A 13626-nucleotide genomic window follows, 5' to 3' on the forward strand; every position below is an offset into this window, starting at 1 on the left:
AGGGAGTGACATATATAGGGAAGGAACCAAAGGGAGGGACATATATAGGGACGGAACCAAAGGAGAGACATATATAGGGAAGGAACCAAAGGAGTGACATATATAGGGAAGGAACCAAAGGGAAAGACATATATAGGGAAAGAACCAAAGGGAGGGATATATACAGGGAAGGAACCAAAGGGAGAGACATATATAGGGAAGGAACCAAAGGGAGGGACATATATAGAGAAGGAACCAAAGGGAGAGACATATATAGGGAAGGAACCAAAGGGAAAGACATATATAGGGAAGGAACCAAAGGGAGTGACATATATAGGGAAGGAACCAAAGGGAGAGACATATATAGGGAAGGAACCAAAGGGAGTGACATATATAGGGAAGGAACCAAAGGGAGGGACATATATAGGGAAGGAGTGACATATATAGGGAAGGAACCAAAGGGAGTGACATATATAGGAAAGGAACCAAAGGAAGTGACATATATAGGGAAGGAACCAAAGGGAGAGACATATATAGGGAAGGAACCAAAGGGAGAGACATATAGGGAAGGAACCAAAGGAAAGACATATATAGGGAAGGAAACAAAGGGAGTGACATATATAGGGAAGGAACCAAAGGAAGTGACATATATAGGGAAGGAACCAAAGGGAGGGACATATATAGGGAAGGAACCAAAGGGAGGAAACATATATAGGGAAGGAACCAAAGGGAGAGACATATATAGGGAAGGAACCAAAGGGAAAGACATATATAGGGAAGGAACCAAAGGGAGTGACATATATAGGGAAGGAACCAAAGGGAGAGACATATATAGGGAAGGAACCAAAGGGAGTGACATATATAGGGAAGGAACCAAAGGAGAGACATATATAGGGGAAGGAACCAAAGGGAAAGACATATATAGGGAAGGAAACAAAGGGAGTGACATATATAGGGAAGGAACCAAAGGAAGTGACATATATAGGGAAGGAACCAAAGGGAGGGACATATATAGGGAAGGAACCAAAGGAGGGACATATATAGGGAAGGAACCAAAGGGAGAGACATATATAGGGAAGGAACCAAAGGGAGAGACATATATAGGGAAGGAACCAAAGGAGTGACATATATAGGGATGGAACCAAAGGGAGAGACATATATAGGGAAGGAACCAAAGGAGAGACATATATAGGGAAGGAACCAAAGGGAGGGACATATATAGGGAAGGAACCAAAGGGAGAGACATATAGGGAAGGAACCAAAGGGAGAGACATATAGGGAAGGAACCAAAGGGAGAGACATATATAGGGAAGGAACCAAAGGGAGTGACATATATAGGGAAGGAACCAAAGGGAGAGACATATATAGGGAAGGAAGTGACATATATAGGGAAGGAACCAAAGGTTGTGACATATATAGGGAAGGAACCAAAGGGAGTGACATATATAGGGAAGTAACCAAAGGGAGAGACATATATAGGGAAGTAACCAAAGGGAGAGACATATATAGGGAAGGAACCAAATGAAGTGACATATATAGGGAAGGAACATATATAGGGAAGGAACCAAAGGGAGAGACATATATAGAGAAGGAACCAAAGGAAGTGACATACATAGGGAAGGAACCAAAGGAAGTGACATATATAGGGAAGGAACCAAAGGGAGAGACATATATAGGGAAGGAACCAAAGGGAGAGACATATATAGGGAAGGAACCAAAGGGAGTGACATATATAGGGACAGATCCAAAGGGAGAGACATATAGGGAAGGAACCAAAGGGAGAGACATATATAGGGAAGGAACCAAAGGGAGGGACATATATAGGGAAGGAACCAAAGGGAGAGACATATATAGAGAAGGAACCAAAGGAAGTGACATACATAGGGAAGGAACCAAAGGAAGTGACATATACAGGGAAGGAACCAAAGGGAGAGACATATATAGGGAAGGAACCAGAGGGAGGGACATATATAGGGAAGGAACCAAAGGGAAAACCATATATAGGGAAGGAGTGACATATATAGGGAAGGAACCAAAGGGAGTGACATATATAGGGAAGGAACCAAAGGAAGTGACATATATAGGGAAGGAACCAAAGGAGAGACATATATAGGGGAAGGAACCAAAGGAAGTGACATATATAGGGAAGGAACCAAAGGGAGGGACATATATAGGGAAGGAACCAAAGGGGGAGCCATATATAGGGACGGAACCAAAGGGAAAGACATATATTGGGAAGGAACCAAAGGGAGGGACATATACATGGAAGGAACCAAAGGGAGAGACATATATAGGGAAGGAACCAAAGGGAGTGACATATATAGGGATGGAACCAAAGGGAGGGACATATATAGGGACGGAACCAAAGGGAGAGACATATATAGGGAAGGAACCAAAGGGAGGGACATATATAGGGAAGGAACCAAAGGGAGGGACATATATAGGGACGGAACCAAAGGGAGAGACATATATAGGGAAGGAACCAAAGGGAAGGACATATATAGGGAAGGAACCAAAGGGAGGGACATATATAGGGACGGAACCAAAGGGAGAGACATATATAGGGAAGGAACCAAAGGGAGGGACATATACATGGAATGAACCAAAGAGAGTGACATATATAGGGAAGGAGTGACATATATAGGGAAGGAACCAAAGAGAGTGACATATAGGGAAGGAACCAAAGGGAGAGACATATATAGGGAAGGAACCAAAGGAAGTGACATATATAGGGAAGGAACCAAAGGGAGGGACATGTATAGGGAAGGAACCAAAGGAAGTGACATATATAGGGAAGGAACCAAAGGGAGAGACCTATATAGGGAAGGAACCAAAGGAAGTGACATATATAGGGAAGGAACCAAAGGGAGAGACATGTATAGGGAAGGAACCAAAGGAAGTGACATATATAGGGAAGGAACCAAAGGGAGGGACATATATAGGGAAGGAACCAAAGGGGGAGACATATATAGGGAAGGAACCAAAGGGAAAGACATATATAGGGAAAGAACCAAAGGGAGTGACATATATAGGGACGGAACCAAAGGGAAAGACATATATTGGGAAGGAACCAAAGGGAGGGACATATACAGGGAAGGAAAATAAATAAATAAATATATCCCATTTAGCAGACGCTTTTGTCCAAAGCGACTTACAAGTCGGCTGGGGCCACTACTTTTACATATGGGTGGTCCCAGCGGGAATCGAACCCACGACGCTTGGCGTTCCAAGCGCCATGCTCTACCGACTGAGCCACACAGGACCAAGGAAGGAACCAAAGGGAGAGACATATATAGGGAGAGACAAGGGAGAGACATATATAGGGAAGGAACCAAAGGGAGTGACATATATAGGGTATAGGGTATGGAACCAAAGGGAGAGACATATATAGGGAAGGAACCAAAGGGAGAGACATATATAGGGAAGGAACCAAAGGAAGTGACATATATATAGGGAATAAACCAAAGGGAGTGACATACATAGGGAAGGAACCAAAGGGAGTGACATATATATGGAAGGAACCAAAGCGAGAGACATATATAGGGAAGGAAGTGACATATATAGGGAAGGAACCAAAGGGAGAGACATATATTGGGAAGGAACCAAAGGGAGGGACATGTACATGGAATGAACCAAAGAGAGAGACATATATAGGGAAGGAACCAAAGGGAGAGACATATATAGGGAAGGAAGTGACATATATAGGGAAGGAACCAAAGGGAGAGACATATATTGGGAAGGAACCAAAGGGAGGGACATGTACATGGAATGAACCAAAGGGAGAGACATATATAGGGAAGGAACCAAAGGAAGTGACATATATAGGGAAGGAACCAAAGGGAAAGACATATATTGGGAAGGAACCAAAGGGAGGGACATATACATGGAAGGAACCAAAGGGAGAGACATATATAGGGAAGGAACCAAAGGGAGTGACATATATAGGGAAGGAACCAAAGGGAGGGACATATATAGGGACGGAACCAAAGGGAGAGACATATATAGGGAAGGAACCAAAGGGAGTGACATATATAGGGAAGGAACCAAAGGGAAAGACATATATAGGGAAAGAACCAAAGGGAGGGATATATACAGGGAAGGAACCAAAGGGAGAGACATATATAGGGAAGGAACCAAAGGGAGGGACATATATAGAGAAGGAACCAAAGGGAGAGACATATATAGGGAAGGAACCAAAGGGAAAGACATATATAGGGAAGGAACCAAAGGGAGTGACATATAGGGAAGGAACCAAAGGGAGAGACATATATAGGGAAGGAACCAAAGGGAGTGACATATATAGGGAAGGAACCAAAGGGAGGGACATATATAGGGAAGGAGTGACATATATAGGGAAGGAACCAAAGGGAGTGACATATAGGGAAGGAACCAAAGGAAGTGACATATATAGGGAAGGAACCAAAGGAGAGACATATATAGGGAAGGAACCAAAGGAGAGACATATATAGGGAAGGAACCAAAGGGAAAGACATATATAGGGAAGGAAACAAAGGGAGTGACATATATAGGGAAGGAACCAAAGGAAGTGACATATATAGGGAAGGAACCAAAGGGAGGGACATATATAGGGAAGGAACCAAAGGGAGGGACATATATAGGGAAGGAACCAAAGGGAGAGACATATATAGGGAAGGAACCAAAGGGAAAGACATATATAGGGAAAAAACCAAAGGGAGTGACATATATAGGGAAGGAACCAAAGGGAGAGACATATATAGGGAAGGAACCAAAGGGAGTGACATATATAGGGAAGGAACCAAAGGGAGAGACATATATAGGGAAGGAACCAAAGGGAAAGACATATATAGGGAAGGAAACAAAGGGAGTGACATATATAGGGAAGGAACCAAAGGAAGTGACATATATAGGGAAGGAACCAAAGGGAGGGACATATATAGGGAAGGAACCAAAGGGAGGGACATATATAGGGAAGGAACCAAAGGGAGAGACATATATAGGGAAAAAACCAAAGGGAGTGACATATATAGGGACGGAACCAAAGGGAAATACATATATTGGGAAGGAACCAAAGGGAGGGACATATACAGGGAAGGAACCAAAGGGAGAGACATATATAGGGAAGGAACCAAAGGGAGTGACATATATAGGGATGGAACCAAAGGGAGAGACATATATAGGGAAGGAACCAAAGGGAGAGACATATATAGGGAAGGAACCAAAGGAAGTGACATATATAGGGAAGGAACCAAAGGGAGAGACATATATAGGGAAAAAACCAAAGGGAGTGACATATATAGGGACGGAACCAAAGGGAAATACATATATTGGGAAGGAACCAAAGGGAGGGACATATACAGGGAAGGAACCAAAGGGAGAGACATATATAGGGAAGGAACCAAAGGGAGAGACATATATAGGGAAGGAACCAAAGGGAGTGACATATATAGGGAAGGAACCAAAGGGAGAGACATATATAGGGAAGGAAGTGACATATATAGGGAAGGAACCAAAGGTTGTGACATATATAGGGAAGGAACCAAAGGGAGTGACATATATAGGGAAGTAACCAAAGGAGAGACATAGGGAAGTAACCAAAGGAGAGACATATAGGGAAGGAACCAAATGAAGTGACATATATAGGGAAGGAACATATATAGGGAAGGAACCAAAGGGAGAGACATATATAGAGAAGGAACCAAAGGAAGTGACATACATAGGGAAGGAACCAAAGGAAGTGACATATATAGGGAAGGAACCAAAGGGAGAGACATATATAGGGAAGGAACCAAAGGGAGAGACATATATAGGGAAGGAACCAAAGGGAGTGACATATATAGGGACAGATCCAAAGGGAGAGACATATATAGGGAAGGAACCAAAGGGAGAGACATATATAGGGAAGGAACCAAAGGGAGGGACATATATAGGGAAGGATCCAAAGGGAGAGACATATAGAGAGAAGGAACCAAAGGATGTGACATACATAGGGACGGAACCAAAGGAAGTGACATATATTTTTTTATTTAACTAGGCAAGTCAGTTAAGAACAAATTCTTATTTTCAATGACGGCCTAGGAACAGTGGGTTAACTGCCTGTTCAGGGGCAGAACGACAGATTTTGTACCTTGTCAGCTCGGGGATTTGAACTTGCAACCTTTCGGTTACTAGTCCAATGCTCTAACCACTAGGCTACACTGTGACATATATAGGGAAGGAACCAAAGGGAGAGACATATATAGGGAAGGTTATCAGGGAAGTGATGGAGTCCCGGGGAGTCAGATGATGCGAAGGTAATGGTGGTGACAGGTGTGCGCCCTAACGAGCACCCTGGTGACCTAGAGGCCGGAGACATAATACAACAAAATTATGTTTAAATGCTGAGCGCTTTATGTCCCAACCATCCTATTGTGTCGCAATGGCAATGCTTTACACTGTATTTCTTTGTAGGCTATAGCCTTGAAATAATATAGCCTAAATAATTATTTTTAGGCTCCTGTCTGTCTCCTGACCTATTTAGAGTGTTCATCAAATCAAAATGTTTTGGTCACATTCACATATTTATCAGATGTTAATGCAGGTGTAGTGAAATGCTTGTGTTCCTTCATCCAACAGTGCTGTAATATCTAACAATTCACAACAATGCACACAAATGAAAAATAATTAAATTAAGAAATATATATATAAATATTAGGACGATCAATGTCGGAGTGGCATTTACTAAAATAGAATACAGTATATACATATGAGATGAGTAAAACAGTATGTAAACATTATTAAAGCCACTAGTGTTCCATTATTAAAGTGACCAGTGATTCCACATCTATGTACATAGGGCAGTAGCCTCTAATGTGCTAGTGATGGCTATTTAACAGTTTGATGGCCTTGAGATAGAAGCTGTTTTTTAGTCTCTCGGTCCCAGCTTTGATGCACCTGTACTGACCTCGCCTTCTGGATGATAGCGGAGTGAACAGGCTGTGGCTCGGGTGGTTGATATCCTTTATGATATTTGTGACTTTGGATGCTGTAGGTGTCCTGGTGGGCAGGTAGTTTGCCCCCGGTGATGCATTGGGCTGACCGCACCACCCACTGGAGAGCAATGCGGTTGTGAGCGGAGCAGTTGTCGTACCAGGCGCTGATGCAGCCTAACAGGATGCTCTCAATTGGGCATGTGTAAAAGTTTGTGAGGATTTTAGGTGCCAAGACAAATTTCTACAGCCTCCTGAGGTTGAAGAGGCGTTGTAGCGCTTTCTTCGCCACACTGTCTGTGTAGGTGGGCCATTGCATATCGTCAGTGATGTGTACACCGAGGAACTTTCGAGCTTTCGATCTTCTCCTCTGCGGGCCCGTCGATGTGACAGGGGCGTGCTCCCTCTGCTGTCTCCTGAAGTTCACGATCAGCTCTTTCATTTTCTTGATGTTGAGGGATAGGTTATTTTCCTGGCACCACTCTACCTCCTCCCTGTAGGCTGTCTCGTCATTGTTGGTAATCAGGCCTACTACTGTTGTGTTGTCTGAAAACTCCATGATTGAGTTGGAGGAGGGTGTGGCCACGCAGTCATGGGTGAGCAGAGAGTACAGGAGGGGGTTGAGCACGCACCCTTGTGGGGCCCCTGTGTTGAGGATCAGCGTAGTGGCTGTGTTTCCAACCTTCACCACCTGGGGGTGTTCCGTCAGGAAGTCCAGGACCCAGTTGCACAGGGTGGTGTTCAGACCCAGGGCCCCGATCTTAATGATGAGTTTGGAGGGTACTATGTTGAAGGCTGTTATAGTCAAAGAACAGTATTCTTACATAGGTATTCCTCTTCTCCAGATGGGATAGGGCAGTGTGATGCTGATTCCATCGCCTATGGATCTATTGGGGCGATATGCAAATTGAGTGGGTCTAGGGTGTCAGGTAAGGTGGATAAAATTCTTAACTAACCTCTCAAAGCACTTCATGATGACAGAAGTGAGTGCAGGGCGATAGTCATTTAGTTCAGTTACCTTTGTTTTCTTGGGTACAGGAACAATGGTGTCCATCTTGAAGCAAATGGGGACAGCAGACTGCGGTAGGGAGAGATTGAATATGTCCGTAATCACTCCAGTTAGCTGGTCTGTGCATTGCTCTGAGGACGCGGCTAGGGATGCCTTCTAGGCCGGCAGCCTTGTGAGGGTTAGCACGCTTAAATGTTTTACTCACGTCGGCCATGGAGAACGAGAGCCCTTCAGTCCTCGGTAGCGGTCCACGTTGGTGTTATCTTCAAAGCGGGCGAAGAAGGTGTTTAGCTTGTCAGGGAGCAAGACGTTGGTGTCCTCGACGGGGCTGGTTTGCCTTTGTAATCCGTGATTGTCTGGAGTCTTTGCCACTTATGTCTCGTGTTGAATTACGACTTCACTTTGTCTCTGTACTGACATTTTGCCTGTTTGATTGCCTTATGGAGGGCATAACTGCACTGTTTATATTCAAGCATATTCCCAGTCACCTTGCAGTGGTTAAATGTGGTGGTTCGCACTTTCAGTTGTGCTCAAATGCTGCCAACTATCCACGTTTGGGTAGGTTATTATAGTCAGTGGGAACAACATCCAACTTCCTGATGAACTCACTCACTGTGACAGTGTATATGTCAATTTATTTCAATTTATTTCACCACCTCTGGCTGTGTGGGAGAAAGGAGAGAGTGGGGGGGGGATTATTTAATTGTTTTAAATGTATTTCACCTTTATTTAACCAGGTAGACCAGTTGAGAACATGTTATCATTTGCAACTGCGACCTGGCCAAGATAAAGCAAAGCAGTGTGACACAGACAACAACACAGAGTTACACATGGAGTAAACAATAAACAAGCCAATAACACAATAAACAAATCAATGACACAGTAGAGAAAAGAAAGTCTATATACAGTGTGTGCAAAAGGCATGAGGAGGTAGGCAATACATAGGCCACAGGAGCAAATAGTTACAATTTAGCAGATTAACACTGGAGTGATAAATGGTGATGTGCATGTTTTTGTACCTTTATTTAACCAGGCAAGTCAGTTAAGAACAAATTCTTATTTTCAATGACAGCCTAGGAACAGTGGGTTAACTGCCTGTGCAGAATGACAGATTTGTTCCTTGTCAGCTTGGGGGTTTGAACTTGCAACCTTCCGGTTACTAATCCAATGCTCTAACCACTAGGCTACCCTGCCGCCCCAGATACTGGTGTGCAAAAGAGCAGAAAAGTAAATAAAATAAAAACAGTATGTGGATGAGGTAGATAGGTTGGGTGGGCTCTTTTCAGATGGACTATCTACAGCTGCAGCGATCGGTTAGCTGCTCAGATGTTTAAAGTTGGTGAGGTAAATAAAAGTCTCCAACTTCAGCGATTTTTTTTTTTTTACAAATACGTTCCAGTCACTGGCAGCAGAGAACTGGATGGAAAGGTGGCCAAATTAGGTGTTGGCTTTGGGGATGATCAGTGAGATGTACCTGCTGGAACGTGTGCTACGGGTGGGTGTTGCCATCGTGACCAGTGAACTGAGATAAGGCAGAGCTTTACCTAGCATAGACTTATAGATGACCTGGAGCCAGTGGATCTGGCGACGAATATGTAGCGAGGGCCAGCCGACTAGAGCATACAGGTCGCAGTGGTGGGTGGTATAAGGTTATTTGGTAACAAAAAGATGGCACTGTGATAGACTGCATCCAGTTTGCTGAGTAGAGTGTTGGATGCTATTTTGTAGATGACATCACCGAAGTCGAGGATTGGTAGGATAGTCAGTTTTTCTAGGGTAAGTTTGGTGGCGTGAGTGAAAGAGGCTTTGTTGAGAATAGAAAAATTTGATTTTTGATTGGAGATGTTTAATATGAGTCTGGAAGGAGAGTTTACAGTCGAGCCAGACACCTAGGTATTTATAGTTGTCCACATATTCTAGGTCGGAACCGTCCAGGGTGGTGATGCTAGTCGGGCGGGTGGGTGCGGGCAGCAAACGGTTGAAAAGCATACATTTGGTTTTACTAGCGTTTAAGAGCAATTGGAGGCCACGGAAGGAGTGTTGTATGGCATTGAAGCTCATTTGGAGGTTAGTTAGCACAGTGTCCAAGGAAGGGCCAGAAGTATACAGAATGGTGTCGTCTCATGAGAGGTGGATCAGGAACCGCCCGCAGCAAGAGCGACATCATTGATATATACAGAGAAAAGAGTCGGCCCGAGAATTGAACCCTGTGGCACCCCCATAGAGACTGCCAGAGGTCCGGACAACATGCCCTCCGATTTGACACACTGAACTCTGTCTGCAAAGTAGTTGGTGAACCAGGTGAGGCAGTCATTAGAAAAACCAAGGCTATTGAGTCTGCCGATAAGAATGCGGTGATTGACAGAGTCGAAAGCCTTGGCCAGGTCGATGAAGACAGCTGCACAGTACTGTCTTTTATCGATGGCGGTTATGATATCGTTTAGTACCTTGAGCGTGGCTGAGGTGCACCCGTGACCGTCTCGGAAGCCGAATTGCACAGCGGAGAAGGTACTGTGGGATTCGAAATTTGTCAGTGATCTGTTTATTAACCTGGCTTTCGAAGACTTTAGATAGGCAGGGCAGGATGGATATAGGTCTGTAACAGTTTGGGTCTAGGGTGTCACCCCCTGTGAAGAGGGGGATGACCGCGCCAGCTTTCCAATCTTTAGGGATCTCGGACGATACGAAAGAGAGGTTGAACAGATTAGTAATAAGGGTTGCAACAATGGCGGCAGATAGCTTTTGAAATCCAGATTGTCTAGCCCAGCTGATTTGTACAAGTCTAGGTTTTGCAGCTTTTTCATAAAGAGAGAGGGAGGGAGGGTGAAAGGGGGTTGGAGTAGCCAGGAGGAAGGCATGTCCAGCCGTTGAGAAATGCTTATTGAAATTTTCGATTATCATGGATTTATCGGTGGTGACCGTGTTACCTAGCCTCAGTGCAGTGGGCAGCTGGAAGGAGGTGCTCTTGTTCTCCATGGACTTCACAGTGTCCCAGAACTTTTGGAGTTGGAGCTACAGGATGCAAACTTATGCCTGAAGAAGCTGGCCTTAGCTTTCCTGACTGACTGCGTGAGTTGGTTCCTGACTTCCCTGAACAGTTGCATATCGCGGGGACTATTCGATGCTATTGCAGTCCGCCACAGGATGTTTTTGTGCTGGTCGAGGGCAGTCAGGTCTGGAGTGAACCAAGGGCTGTATCTGTTCTTAGTTCTGCATTTTTTGAACGGAGCATGCTTATCTAAAATGGTGAGGAAGTTACTTTTAAAGAATGACCAGGCATCCTCAACTGACGGGATGAGGTCAGTATCCTTCCAGGATACCTGGGCCAGGTCGATTAGAAAGGCCTGCTCGCAGAAGTGTTTTAGGAGCGTTTAACAGTGATGAGGGGTGGTCTTTTGACTGCGGACCCATAGCGGATACAGGCAATGAGGCAGTGATCGCTGAGATCCTGATTGAAAACAGCGGAGGTGTATTTGGAGGGCAAGTTGGTCAGAATAATGTCTATGAGGGTGCCCATGTTAACGGATTTAGGGCTGTACCTGGTGGGTTCCTTGATGATTTGTGTGAGATTGAGGGCATCTAGCTTAGATTGTAGGACTGCCGGGGTCTTAAGCATATCCCAGTTTAGGTCACCTAACAGAACAAACTCTGAAGCTAGATTGGGGGCGATCAATTCACAAATGGTGTCCAGGGCCAATGTTATTCTGAAGCAACCCGGAACATATCCCAGTCCTCGTGTTCAAAACAATCTTGAAGCATGGATTCCGATTGGTCAGACCAGCGTTGAATAGTTTCTGCCTATAGGAAGGGAGAAGCAAAATGGAGTTGTGATCTGATTGGCCAAAGGGAGGGCGGGGGGAGGGCCTTGTAGCAATGGTCAAGAGTTTTTGAAGCTCGAGTACTACAGGCAATGTGTTGATAGAACTCGACAGCATTTTCCTCAAAATTGATTTCTTAAAATCCAGCTACAATAAATGCAGCCTCAGGATATGTGGTTTCCAGTTTGCACAAAGTCCAGTGTAGTTCCTTGAGAGCCGGCGTGGTATCAGCTTGAGTGGGAATATAAAACGGCTGTGACGATAACCGAAGAGAATTCTCTTTGGAGGTAATACGGTAGGCATTTGATTGTGAGGTTAGGTTGGGTGAACAAAATGACTTGAGTTCCTGTACATTATCACAATCACACAATGAATAGTTAATCATGAAACATCCCCCCCGCCTTTCTTCTTCCCGGAGAGTTCTTTATTCTTGTCTGTGCGATGTACTGAGAACCCAGCTGGATCTATGGACGGGGACAGTATATGGAGAAAGACATGATTCCGTAACACAGAGTATGTTACAGTCCCTGATGTATCTCTGGAAGTAGATCTCGCCCTGAGCTTGTCTACTTTATTATCCAGAGCTCATACCATTCACCACCTCTAGACATTCTGTTGTCTTCATACCATTCACCACCTCTAGACATTCTGTTGTCTTCATACCATTCACCACCTCTAGACATTATGATGTCTTCATACCATTCACCACCTCTAGACATTCTGTTGTCTTCATACCATTCACCACCTCTAGACATTCTGTTGTCTGTTGTCTTCATACCATTCACCACCTCTACACATTCTGTGGACTTCTTATTCCCTTCTAACCAGAACAGGTTAGTTTATATTTATATTTTGTATTTATTTATCAAACCTTTTTTAGCTTGGCAAGTCAGTTTAGAACACATTCTTATTTTACAATGACGGGCCTACACCGGCTAAACCCAGGACAACGCTGGGCCAATTGTGCGCGCCCTATGGGGACTCCCAATCACGGCCGGTTGTGACACAGCCTGGAATCGAACCAGGATGTCTTTAGTGACAATTCAAGCACTGAGAAGGGGGGACATGCGGGGAGCAAGGTGATGCCCTCTAAATTCTGTGACATGGTGACCATTCTATACATATTGTGCTTTCATCTGCACACACAAGAGTATATTATCTCTGACTCAGCATAGTGTCATGTAGCTACAGTACATCAGATAGGTGCTTTAGCTTCCAATAACACACACAAAAGCACATACACACGGTACCATGGTGTACTGTTTAACAGATAGATGCTCCAACGCCATAGACACATGACTGCAGTTAGTCGACTCGGCATCAGATGTTGACGAGGAGAGAGAGAGGAGGGCAGGGGGAGAGAGAGAGAGAGAGAGAGGAGAGGGAGGGAGGGAGGGGCCATTAGAACACAGCCCCATCAGAACACAGCCCCATCAGAACACAGCCCCATCAGAACACAGTCCCATTAGAACACAGTCCCATTAGAACACAGTCCCATCAGAACACAGTCCCATCAGAACACAGTCCCATTAGAACACAGTCCCATTAGAACACAGCCCCATTAGAACACAGTCCCATTAGAACACAGTCCCATTAGAACACAGTCCCATCAGACCACAGTATTCTCTGTTGGATAAACACGCTTTAGCTCAGCCACCGAGAGCAGAAAAGGTCATCGAGGACCTGATGGCTTATACTGGCCTAGAGAAATTGGACACTATTATGTAACGATAAACACTCTGACCAGGGACGTGGTTTCTAAATATATTGTTACAGTTGGGAGGTGGGATTTCAGTTTCCTCTAACATAATCTGTGAGGTGGAGAGAGGAATGAATGAGAGGATGAATGAAAAACAGCTTTGGTATAGTAGGA

At 44.5% G+C, this 13626-nt stretch overlaps 1 non-coding gene and 1 pseudogene across 1 annotated transcript; one reads left to right on the forward strand and one right to left on the reverse strand.

Annotated features, from left to right (window-relative positions):
- LOC135532214 (microtubule cross-linking factor 1-like) overlaps positions 1-13626 on the forward strand; it is a 110962-nt pseudogene that overhangs the window by 66595 nt on the left and 30741 nt on the right.
- Positions 3168-3243, reverse strand: trnap-ugg (transfer RNA proline (anticodon UGG)). Its single transcript has one exon. It is a non-coding gene; the product is annotated as a tRNA-Pro (tRNA).

The sequence above is a fragment of the Oncorhynchus masou genome, unplaced genomic scaffold (assembly GCF_036934945.1).
Source record: "Oncorhynchus masou masou isolate Uvic2021 unplaced genomic scaffold, UVic_Omas_1.1 unplaced_scaffold_1769, whole genome shotgun sequence".
Classification (NCBI taxonomy): domain Eukaryota; kingdom Metazoa; phylum Chordata; class Actinopteri; order Salmoniformes; family Salmonidae; genus Oncorhynchus; species Oncorhynchus masou.